General features: G+C 46.4%; 1 long non-coding RNA gene across 1 annotated transcript in view; it reads left to right on the plus strand.

Annotated features, from left to right (window-relative positions):
• The first annotated feature begins 572 nt into the window (after nucleotides 1-572).
• The window catches only part of LOC114020343, a 71,302-nt gene continuing 58,846 nt past the window's right edge, over nucleotides 573-13,028 (plus strand). Inside the window, exon 1 of the long non-coding RNA XR_005226502.2 lies at nucleotides 573-927. This is a non-coding gene — a long non-coding RNA (uncharacterized LOC114020343). The remainder of the gene's footprint in view (nucleotides 928-13,028) is intronic.

Genomic DNA, 13,028 nt, shown 5'->3' on the forward strand with positions numbered 1-13,028 from the left:
TGTAAATCCAATTTTCCATGGAAAAAACAGTTGTGAAGGAAAACGTTTGACCAGTCCTGTTTCTCACTGTTGCTGCCAGTGGCGGATGCACTAGGAGAAACAGGGCTCTGGGTAGAGCCAACACAGTGCTTAAAATCTCTCTGCACTTTCTAAATAGAAAGGGAGAAGAGAATCAGTCCGAGTTTCCCAGGCCAGAAACGAGAGCCAGTCATGAGGATAGGAAACCTAGAGATATCAAAGATGCATCAAAACCAGGCCACTATGCACGGTGATCAATATGGTCAAAGGCTTCATGCAACCCAGCAGGAAAACATTTCTCTGACCTAGTAAAAGGGATTTTCTCCCACTACCAAGCCTGAAACACTCTAATTTACCGTCTTCTACCCCCACAGAATTTGAGTTCCTCATATCCTGTCCCCCTGACATGCTTTTGGGTTCTTTTCTCTCCTCCCCTGCCCATTCTGCCTGTCCCCTGTCTCTGAACGCTGTGAAGTATAATAATCCCTGGGAAAATTCTGTGTACCAAACTGGATTAGATCCTAGGCCGTTGCTCCACCTCCCTCCTGTGCACTTTCACTTTCCCCAGCCACAGCTCTCTCTTCCCTCCCCCACCTATATTTTTGGAGGATGCAGCCTAAAGGAAAAGTGAAAGTCACCAGCCTTTGTTTTGACTGCGGAGAAAAACAGCCCTGTTGGGGTTCACAGCCAATGGCCCACACCTCGGGACCACGAGCAACAAGACTCGGCCTCTGAATGGGAGTGTGCTAAGAAATGGGATCCTAAAGACATCTGGAAATAGCAGTGAACCTGTGGGTACAGCCTGGACCAGACTAAGCATCTGCCCCTCTGCCTGCTCTGTTCCACCCCCACCAGATCGCAACAGTGGCTCCCCAAAGACTATGCTGAAAGGAGGAGATGCATGTGCAGGTAAAGGGTTTCTTTGACTTGATTCCAACTGGGGGCAGCCCCGAGGAGATCTCCTGCACCTGAGACTCAGCTCAGAGAGGTTGTATCCTCCATTGGTCCGACAGGGGAACTGTGAGAAGGAAGAAGAGGGTGCTGCGGGAAAGGAGGGGGTGGGAGGGGAGGTCGGGGGGGCAGAGGGAAAGGGTGGGGCTGGGTGGGAAGGGTCAGAGAGAAAGGATAGAGGAGTTGGAGAGGGGGCAGAGGGAAGGGATGGGGTGGGAAGAGAAGCTGAGGGGGCAAAGGGACAGAGGGAAAGGAGGGGGAGGCTAAGGGAGCAGAGGAAAAGTATGGGTAGGAAGGGAAGCCTAGGAGGCAGAGAAAAGGGAGGGGGTGGGAGATGGACCAAAGGGGCACCGCAGAGGGAACGGGAGTGGAGGCCAAAGGGGCAGAAGGAAAGGAGAGGGGGTGGGGGGAGGTTGAGGGAGCAGAGGAAATGGAGGGGGGCACAGGGAAAGGAGAGGGGGAAGGGAGGGGGCACGGGGAAGGGAGGGGGCACAGGGAAAGGAGAGGGGGAAGGGAGGAGGTTGAGGGAGCAGAGGAAATGGAGGGGGGCACAGGGAAAGGAGAGGGGGAAGGGAGGGGGCACGGGGAAGGGAGGGGGCACAGGGAAAGGAGAGGGGGAAGGGAGGAGGCACAGGGAAAGGAGAGGGGGAAGGGAGGGGAGGCTGAGGGAGCAGAGGGAAAGGAGAGGGGGATGGGAGGGGAGGCTGAGGGAAAGGAGAGGGGGATGAGAGGGGGGCAGAGGGAAAGGAGAGGGGGATGAGAGGGGAGGCTGAGGGAAGCGAGGGGGCAGAGGGAAAGGAGAGGGGGATGAGAGGGGAGGCTGAGGGGGCAGAGGGAAAGGAGAGGGGGATGAGAGGGGAGGCTGAGGGGGCAGAGGGAAAGGAGCGGTGGAGAGGGTGGGGGTAGAGTTTCTATAGGGCAGCAGGTGTAAGGTGTTTTTTTGTTGTTGTTGTTCCTAGCAAACCGTTCCTGTAGCTAATTTCCATTGTCCATTTGAAGGCTGGGGCTGCTCGTTATTAGCCTGATAGCTTCTGTTTCTCTTCCCATGCCTTGGGCTGATACATCTAGTCCTCTTTGAAATGGGACTAATCAAAGCACACTAATGAACAGTTGATGCATGTCAGCAGAGTCCACGTGGACAATTAATATGCAGCAGGCTAGTGCAGGGTAGAATTACTCTAGTGTTCCACTTCACTGCTGCTCAGCAATTTCTCAAGAAGCAGCAGAAGCAGCATGAAACTGGTATATCTCACCACATCCCTCCCCAGGATTTTGAGAAGTGGCAATGAAATTGATCATTTATATTAGTTACACTCTGCTGTTGCTTGGCAGATCTATGAATAGCAGCAAAGGCATGGGAACCAGCTCTTTGCAGACTCAAGAAAACACCCATTTACACTCGTTCACATTAGAATGCCTTTGTAACCATAAGGGCCTGTAATGTGCATTTATATTTAAAAAAAAAAACAACTTAAATTCTCCATAAGTTTGTGGCTTCTCCCCTCCCCCACGTGAGTCAATTTTCACAATTCCTCATTAACAGGTACATTTCGAAAGCCATACTCATTTAAAGTCTCTGGATACGCTTAGTTGCTTTGGCCTGGCAGGTTTGAACAGGCTGGGCAATGTCTCTTTGAACAAAATAGAAGATCTTTAGTAATCTGGGGAAAGTGGTTGTAAGGCAGCTGGAGGCTCTCTTCCTCCATCACATGCTTCTGGAAATACCTGTGACATGGTGCAATCTGGTGTTTTCTAAAGGGAAGAGAAAACTTCCCTTCATGAGACAGAGATATGTCATGCTTAGCAGGGTAGATTGAGAACTACACAGAGTTAAGGGAAACCCCAGCAGAGGCAGGGAGATTTCTCCAAAGTCTCCTTCAATTTCAAACTTAATAGAATTATAGAGAGCACTGTCTGCTGGTGCTTGTGCCAAGCATTTCAGTTGGGGATGGTGTTGTTTTTTAACTTGCCTCCACAGCGCAAGGTATTTCTCACCCAGCATTCATACACGGATAATGCTCTGTTTCCGTCGCTTACATCACGTCGGATGTTGTTTGGATTTTATTTGTAATATTTGACATTCACTTTTTCTAATAATCTTGCAGTGGAGTGATATCCCCTCTGCTTCTACTGTTCCTGCTCCTCCTCATCCACTGCACCGCTCGGCTTCTTCTCGAGGGAATCTTTTCAGTCTACCTTTTTTCTTCCCTTTCCCATTCCTCTCCCTACACTGTGTGAGTGCTCTGTCTCTCTCTCCCCCCTTCTTTGTGTTGTTTTACCCCTCACTTCCAGCCTCTCACTGTGTCACCCCCAACAGTCTTCCCCTCCTTCCCTGCCTGCCCCTGTGCCCTAGTTGCTCCTCCCAAATATTTTCCTAAGTAGCCCCTCACTCATTCTGTTTCCATTTGTTGTGGATAGTACATATCCCTGGGGGAATTCTGCACCAAAAAATTAAAATTCTACATATTTTATTTGTCAAAATAACACAATATAATCACCCCAGTTTCAATTATTTTGGTAATTTATTTCAAAATACCTGTCAGCAAGTATGTCTGTAACAACAGAGATAACCAAAAACATTTCCTGAATCTTTTTTTTGACAAATAGACTCCTTACTAGGCATATTAATACAGAACTCTGAGTAACAATTCATTTAAACTACAATACAGAACCGTATTTCCCATACCCCTCAGAAGCAGTGCAAAGGCTTGGCAGAGGCAGAGGTAATGGAGGAGCTGAGAGAAAGGGCAGTAATTGCTGGGACGTAGCCTGGGTTTAAACTTGGAGGGTTGTTGGGTATGGGTGGGAAAAGTATGGAACAGATTTTTGGGGGGAGCGGGTATGGGGAGGGATTGTTAAAGAGCTTCCCCCATACAGACGCTGGCTGACCCCTAGCCTCTCCCATTCAGTCAGGCACAACTGCTCGTCCCCATGTGTCCTTGCACCCGCTGTCCATGTATCCCTCCACCCCCACTCAGACAGCCACTCCCCCCTGTTCCCATGTGTCCTTGCACCCCCTCAACCCAGCCCCCTCTCCCCATCCCCATGTGTCTCTGTGCCCCAGCTCAGCCATCCCCATCTGGCCCTGCACCTCCACTCCCATTCAGCCCCTGCCCCATGCTGTCTGTCTCCCCATATCCCCTGTCTCCTGACCTGGCCCTACAGGCACTGTGAAGAAGGCACAGTGCCCTTTGGTGGGGAAAAGGCAGAACTGCAGCAACTTTCCAGCAGAAGCTATTTTCTGAAAAAAAAAAAAAAAAAAAAAAAAAAGTATGCAGAGCAAATGAATTATGCGCACACAATGGCACAGAATTTCCCCAGGAGTAATTACAGTAGCCCCTACAGAGCTTGGCCATGTTGAGCTGAGTTCTGTACAAACCCAGAGTAACTAAACAAGACAGACGAAGGAAGAATGATTACCCCCACTTTTTACAGATGGTGACCTGAGACACAGAGAGGTGACATGACTTGTCCTAGGTCAGTGGCAGAAACTGAACTCCGTGCTTCTGAATCCTAGTCTAGTGCCTCCATCACAAGACCATCCTTCACGGACTCTGACATGTCACTCACTCATTTACTCTCTGAAAAGCAAATGAGAGAGTGCCTCAGAAACTGTAGAAGGGCTGTTTACCCGGGGCCTGGGTGCATGTGTGTATCAGAGAAAGGGAGGCTAACCGCACCACCTGCAGAGCAGAGACAAGACAGGTGGGGTGGGTGAGATCATGCCAGGTGAGATTGTGCCAAAGGAGGAGTCACTGTCTCTGGAGGCCTCCTTCAACAGCAGAACAGAGAGAGCAGCTCCTGGAGGCTGCGGGAGGCCGCTAACAGGCTAGATAAGTGCAACAGCATCCTGAGGCAGGAGCACTGATTCAGTACTAAGTCGGTGCCACCTACTAAGTCACTGCCACTGTTTCCTGCAGCACACCCCAGTTTTTCTTGGCAGCTTCCCAGCCTGGTCTTGGCCTGGCAAACCCTACTTGGCTGGTGAGCTACAACCAGCATAAGAGGACTGTCGATGTTGGGGGTCGGGGGAGGGGCGGCGAGGGAAGAGAAACCAGTTAATTCATCGGTTTTCCCAAAAACTAGGACTAAGGTGGTTAAGGCTGCATTGCCAACACTGTACACCTGTTTGTCACCTTCTGTCACTGCACGGTTAGCTGGCTTTGGGATATGAGAGAAGCAATAGGCCAGACTGAAGCCAGTAGGCTTTCTCCAGGGGATGGGATGAGCTTGGCTCAATATGTCTCTAATTCTGTATTGATCAGTGCAGTGGGTTAATGTTAGGCTCAAAATACAAACCATTAGGAGAAAAACAATCTTCCTTGCAGCTTCTGACCCCACAGGAGAATTGTATTAAGCTTTAGGGGACTTGGAGTGTTGAATGGTTTGGCTGAGCATCCGTGAGCTAATACGAATTTGTTGTATTCCTGTTGATACAAGGGCTAGCTTGGGCCTGTGAGCTCAGCTGCCACCCAGAGGAATGGATGGTTCAGAGCAGTACCATCCTAGAGGGAGTAGCGGGAGGCGGAATGTCTCCTGGAACGTCCCTGTGTGTAGGGGGAGCGTGCCCCTTTCTACACCCTGTTATAGCATGCAGCCTCTCCCACCCTCTGTGGTGTTCCTGTTCCGGGGGCCAGGCTGTGACTGCCTCCTCCCCACCCCTTTAGGACATTATGTGAGCCATGAGGAGTACACAAAGTGGCTTCTGCACTCGAGCACAAGAGCTGCAATTATGCATAGTCCCTACAGGGGCTGCATGAGGGACAAGAGTCTTTGTGCTCTCCCCTCAGTAGACACCTGAGTAAGGGGCCTGGCTGACACTCTAAAGGGCTTTTGAAATTGACATATGTGCTTTCCTGATGCGTCTGGATGGTCAACAAGCATCCCATCTGGGTAGGCCATGTCTCTGCTGGCTAGAGCGAGGGATTGTGAGTCAGAGACCCTGGGTTATCACACAACTTAATTTTTCATGCTGGGCTAACTCCAAAAATGGCTGGATGGATTTTCTTTACATTTTCCAGGAATAAGAAATTTTCTGTGGGGCTTAGACTTACCATGAGGTGAGTCTGCTCAGGAGAGGATTTCTTAAGGAAAGATATAAGCGACTGAAATAGGGGTTAAGAGAAGACATACCATCTTGCATGATATGGTTACAATAAACTGTAACGTGCTGCTGTGTTGACTCTCCTGGAACTGTAGAGGGCAGTAGCACCTGCAAGAATATCCATATTCAAAGGTGAAGCAGGTTATATGAAAGAAACAAAGGGCAGTCAGGAAATATGCACACATTCTTAACTGGCACCGTGGTTTGTGGTAGGCACATTGGGCTTGCAATGGTCTGAGCTCCAGACAGTAATGTTGGATCTCTTTTACTGACTTTGTATTTATTTTCTGGGTGTCCTTAATACTGAAATTGAGTGGAAATCATTGAGTGTCCTTGTTTGGGCCCTTTTTCTAATGTTAGTTTATCACTTGGTTTTCATTGTCTTGCTTCATCAGAAGTGACTTGCAAGGGAATTTTTTTCAAAAAACTAGTCATGTTTGTTGTTGCTTGTTTATTCTCGAAGCCTTCCGCAGCGTGCTAGGCACCATCCTGACCTAAAATAGACACAATTCCCTGCCACAAGGAACCTACTGTCTACGTTAGACAAATCACAGTATTCCGGACTCTGTGTTCCACTGTGGATCCATGATGCTGTTTTGGCAGCATAAAAGGGCTAACAAAATCAAGCCCTGCAGGTGAATACCCTTGTAGCAAGGGAATTCCCTGGTTGGTGTAGAGCTCCACACTGCCTCCCTAGCCACGTCTCATACAGGGTATGTTGGGGGTGGGGAGAAGGGATGGGTGAGAAGGGGTCTGGGTGGAGAGTAGGGCTGTCGATTAATCACAGTTAACTCACACGATTAACTCAAAAAAATTAATTGTGATTAATTACAGTTTTAATTGCACTGTTAAACAGTATAATACCAATTTCAATGTATTAAATATTTTTGGAAGGTTTTCTACATTTTCAAATATATTGATTTCCATTACAACCCAGCAAACAAAGTGTGCAGTGCTCACTTTATATTATTATTTTTGATTGCAAATATTTGCACTGTAAACACGATAAACAAAAGAAATAGTATTTTTCAGTTCAACTCACACCAGTACTGTAGTGCAATCTCTTTGTCATGAAAGTGCAACTTACAAATGTAGAATTTTTTGTTACATAACTGCACTCAAAAACAAAACAATGTAAAACTTTAGAGTCTACAAGTCCACTCAATCCTACTTCTTGTTTACATTTACAGGGGATAATGCTGCCTGCTTCTTATTTACAATGTCATCTGAAAGTGAGAATAGGCATTCTCATGGCACTTTTGTAGCTGGCATTGCAAGGTATTGACATGCCAGATATGCTAAACAAGCGTCATCAGCATGGACGCATGTCCTCTGGGATGGTGGTTGAAGCATGAAGGGACATATGAATCTTTAGAGCATATGGCACATAAATATCTTACAGCGCTGGCTACAACAGTGCCATGTGAATGCCTGTTCTCACTTTCAGGTGACACTGTAAACAAGAGCACAGGACCTGCAAGAAGCGGGCAGCATTATCTCCTGCAATGTAAACAAACTTGTCTGAGTGATTGGCTGAACAAGAAGTAGGACTGAGTGGGCTTGTAGGCTCTAAAGTTTTACATTGTTTTATTTTTGAATGCCGTTATTTTTTGTAGATAATTCTACATTTGTAAGTTCAACTTTCATGATAAAGAGATTGCACTAGACTGCTTGTATTAGGTGAATTGAAAAATACTATTTCTTTTGTTTTTTACAGTGCAAATATTTGTAATAAAAAGTAAATATAAAGTGAGCACTGTATATTTTGTATTCTGTGTTGTAATGGAAATCAATATATTTGAAATGTAGAAAACACCCAAAAATATTTAAATAAATGGTATTCTATTATTGTTTATCAGCGCGATTAATTGGTTTTAATCTTTTTAATCGCTTGACAGCCCTTGTGGAGAGTGCAGTTTAACAGCCACTTAGGGGCTCCACTTAGAGCAGGCACAAGGCTGCTGTAAGTTGTGTTGGAAGTTGCATCGGCCCCGGATGACTCCAGAAGGGAAGGAACAATGGTGGCTAATGGCCACCATAGCCCCACCACTCCATTCCTACCTGAAGTGAAGCTCAGGTGGGATGGAGATTCTGGAGCAGCATGTCTGCCATACTGTCTAACCAGATCCTGATCACTTATACCAGCACCAGTATGGAGTGAATCCATTGAGTTCAGTGGCATTACTCCAGATTTGCCCTTACGTAACTGTAATCAGAATGTGGCCCTAGATGGTGATTCCTCTGAATATCATCTCCCCTTTCTTTATCTCTCCTCTCCACTGGGGTGCTGCAGCCTGTGTTCTGCAGCAGGCCCCAGAAGTGCCCCACAGGGGAGTTTCCCCCTGTCTTTACCTTGTACTAACAGCTGTTTTACATAACAGAAACCAGGACAGCAGATTCAGTTGGGGTTGGGCTTGTCTCTGCATCTACTGTTTGAAGCACTACCAAGTTTGTCCCCACATTAACTCCTTTACTGGGTTGAGCTCTCCCTCCTGCCCTGGGGGCTGAGCATGCTACCTTCACTGGAGCTCGGACCAGAGAGCCAAACTCGTTCCTGAGATAATGCCTTTGAAGCCACTGGACTTATATCAGAGATGAATTGGGCCCCAGGACTGGAGCCCAACCCCAGTTCTCTGGTATGGCAGCAAAGACCTACCAGCTAGCCACAAGGCTAGCTCCCCGCAACCTCCCGCCACATATTTCATTTCTAGGGTCAAAAGTCAGTTGAAATGTGCATGTTGTTTTCTGGAAAATACAATAATTGTTGCATGGTGTGTCATGCCAGGAGGAAACCAGCAAACTGCTTGAGGGCGTATGCCACTGTGAGTTCAGTAACAGCACATTCCAGTGGGTGCTGTGTGGGGCTGCGTCTCATATGCTGCATGGGGAGATCGCGTGCCTTTTCAGTCGCTCTGAGAATTCGGGCGTTTGAGTCTCTCATCTCATATAGCTGCAACTTGTTCTCAAGCTGACACCCCACCCAACCCTTTCCTGCCTCATCATGAGCCTCTGCAGGGGAAAGAAAGCTGCAGCAGCAACACTTATCACTTCACAGCCGCTGTGGATGCTTGCTAGACGCAGGCTCTGTCCCACCAATCTCTCGTTTCTGGCAGTTTTTCACTGAGCAATAATAGCAATCGAGAAAACATTCAGACGTTTGCTGCTTGGCTGCAGGTAGCAGGGAGAAATCCTCCAGAAAGGGTGCGGTGTGTATGCAGGTCCTGTGCTCTGCTAACACACAGGAGGGCTGCACTCAAAGCAAGGGAGGTTGTCCTAGGACTCCACTAGACTCATTTGAGGGCCCATAGGTCTCTTTCTCACCTGTGTTTTCTAGCACCCTGTTCTCTTTCGACTATGTTTCCCTTGATGGCTTCATCCCGCATCTCGTGGGCCAGCTGTCAGGTACTCTTGGGAAGCCTTTGCACAAAGATGAGCTCAAATGCAGTGGCTGCTGTAGAGTACTATGGTGAAAGGTGTTCAGCCCAGCAGCAGTGTGACACAGTGTAGTTTGAGACCCACTACCCATGGAAAAAGGAATTCCCTGTAGGACAGAGGTGAGGTTGGAGGTGAACTTGCAATGCGGGGGAAGGAAATGGGATGTCACCAGGAAGGCCAGATCATTACCACAACCATCGCAACTCGCACTCTTGCTGGCACCCTCAACATTGAGGCTCTACGGAAATCAGATGACCAGCATGGAGACCAAACTACCCTGGAGGTGCTTCCAACAGAGCGGTGGACTGAGCTGCATTAGTGGGATTGCACTCCTTGTCACAGCCAGAACTTTTCCTGCCGGGTTTGTATCTTGGCCTGCACACAGGAAGCTCATTGTAGCAGTGGAGATATGTTGGCAGGTTTTGCATCTGGTGCTGTGTCTGGTGCTACTTTGAGCTGGTGGGTCCTGGTCCGTGGGCAGCTTCCTTCTGATTATGAACTTGGCGGGGCTGTTTGAAGGTTTCCTCCAAAGTGGAGGACAGTTTGTACTCTCTCACTGTTCTTACATAGTCAGGGAGAAATCAGTGCTCATTTGACTTCTGGGAAAGCAAATGGGAATATTTTTGTAATATTTCCTGCCATAGAATCACCTGTTTTGTCTTGGTTTAGCATTAGATTTTGGATGAGGTGTACTATTTAATCCCTAATACTGTCCTTACTTTATCTGAGTTCTCCTGGATCATTTACCACTGACTTTGTCTATGGCAGTAACGTTGGTGTCCCTCTTCAGATATGAAATGTATAGATGCAATGGGGGACAGGTGTTTTTGCTATCGTGGTGTTCTTGCCATATTGTTTTATGGTCCAGATTCTGCCATCCTTACTCATATTAAGAAATACCTTACCCTTCAGTGGGATTAGTTGCTGAGTATAAGCATCTACTCAGCATTAGAAAAGGTGGTAGAAGTCAGCCTTCTATTATTTATAAAGTAGGGTCAGATTTAATGCCTTGCTTTCCAGTTAAATCTCTTATGGTTGCTGTTTGTCCTACTGGTTATGTGTCACTATCACACTGTACATTGTGCACACTAAATACTTGTGATATCTTTATGATAAGGGACAGCCCCAAAATTAGCGAGTTTATTAGTTTAATTACACCGTCAGCTGCCCTCAAGCCACATAGCTGTAACCTAAAGTGCACGTTGTAAATAAAAAAAACCTGCCAGCCAAAGCTGCCAGGATGTTCTTTACCTATTCAAGCAGGTTTCCTGGATATATAATAATGGCCGACTTAACGCTGGTTAGATTGCACTTCTTAGGAGACTCGAAATCAGATAATAAAACTGGTAGTCAGCCTCTTGTCAACTTAGAGAGAAGAGAACAAGAAAAACCTGACAGAATCATAAGGTCAGACTCAGGCTTTAAAGATAGAATTCAATGTTTATAGTTCCACAAGGCAGAGAAAGTATAATAGTCTGCCGTCTAAATCCATCATGGAGGGATGGAGAGAGAGAGAGATGCCTGAGGATCTATCGATGAAAAACAAAGAAGGGGAACTTGGGCAAAAGAGAAAATCCTGCAATGATATGAAGGCAGGAGCCCCTCCTCCATTTGGGAAGCTGTCAAAGCCCCATTAAAGTCTTTCAGTTATTTTAATGGGAGTTGGGTCAGTTCCCAACTTTTTGCCACCTTGTACAACCTTTGTATTTATTTAAGTGATGCATTACCCACAATTTCCACTTAAATTGCTGTTCTCATTCCCTAGGATTAGAAGCCCAAATAGGGAATCTAATGGGGTCTGCATTCTCAGATGAACACAAGCAACTCAAGGGTATTGATCTTAGTGGGCATGTCCCAAATAGGAGCCTCATATAAGATCACAGCAGTTAGAGAGAGAAAATTCACATTAGGCCATAGAGTTCTTCGTCCTACAGATAAAAGACTTATTAGCTATTTAAAGTGATACTACACTCCCCTGAGCTAAAAGGTCTTGTGGGGGAAAGGGCATGTGTTATTAAGTGAACTCTACTGGAGGCACCTTGCTGTAGTTATACGACAGTGTTCTTCCTGTATAAAAATTAATCACAATGAGACATATTATTAACCTGAATAAAGATCTCTCCATAGCACAATAGTGCTATAAACACCAGGTTTACTATCCTCCCTGGGCCACCACCAATTAGCACAGGGTAACCTGACCTGAAGTGCTGTAAAACCTGTCCTGCCAGCCTGTTACGGGAAAGGTGACAGTCTCTAATACATTTCTCATAAGGCTGAATTATCAGAATAACAACTGGCCACCCTTGCCTAGATTCCATCCAGCTGCTTTGTTTGTTTCATGGTTTTACATGTCAGACAAACTTTGCCTTTGCATCATGTCATGACTGTTAATATGGTTAGAACATGAGAGTACTGGAGCAAAGAACACCTTGAGTCTCTGGTTTCTTTTTTCTGCATTTTTATTACTGTTCAGTAATTTGGGTAATTGTATACTGTCCACCTAAAATTTCCTCTGCAGAGGCAACTGAATGTGGTACTTTTCACTTCCTGTCCAAAGCCATTGTTAGCATTGCTGTCACCTGTTAAAAGCTGCCATGTTTCTTCCCAGACAGGAGGCTGTATTTCAGCGGTGGGTAAAGTAATTCTTGTGTGCATGTAACTTAGAGATGCTCTGAATCCAGCAGATTCTCCCAGGCCAGTGCCCTAACCACGAGGGAGTACATGGATATGTGCGCACACACCGGTTTCGATCCAAAAACAGGCATTTGACACAATTCTGGCTTGGTGAAAACATTCAAAAGGTTAGTTTTTGTTCCAGTGGAAATTTCCGCCAGATGGAATAATCATTGTCCGTTGAGCTCTAGTTTATAGCCCTTCCAAAACTCTTGGTGATGGCAGTGGAGGAGGGAGAGCGTTGTTTGTTTTGTTTGCTTTTTCATCCTTGCTAGTGTGACTCTAACCATATTAATGTCCAGTCCTGTCTGTCACCAAATTCTGCCCTTGGGTGGATATAGTTCCCATTGAACTCAATGGAAGGTCACATACATCCGAGTCCAGATCACCACAGAACTGCTAATGAAAATCAGCGTTTCTGTGTACAAATGGATATTTAGCCCCCCTGGCATGGACAATGGCAATAACTGAGTAGCCATGCAACTGCATGCGCTGAAACTTACACGGACCTTAGGCTTCAACCTTCTGAGAAGTGAACTCTAAATATGTAAATGTGGGAAAAGTGGGTATTATCTAGCTCCATTGACTACATTCCAACCTGTATGAGGATGAACTTTCAGTTGTAGGGTTAATGATTCCCAGTTAGCGATAAGGATAACAGCTTCCCAGGAGGCTATTCAGTGGAAAGGTTACATTATTGACACTATTATCCCATTGTTTATGGAAGTGCAGTGTGTCTCTCAAATGACTTACAAAGAATTGCCCTCTGCTCTCTCCCTCTTGCACACTGTTTACAATAGATAGTTGAGGCATATGATGATGCCTGTTGATCTGAACTTCAACGTAC

Source organism: Chelonia mydas, chromosome 8 (genome assembly GCF_015237465.2).
Source record: "Chelonia mydas isolate rCheMyd1 chromosome 8, rCheMyd1.pri.v2, whole genome shotgun sequence".
Lineage (NCBI taxonomy): Eukaryota > Metazoa > Chordata > Testudines > Cheloniidae > Chelonia > Chelonia mydas.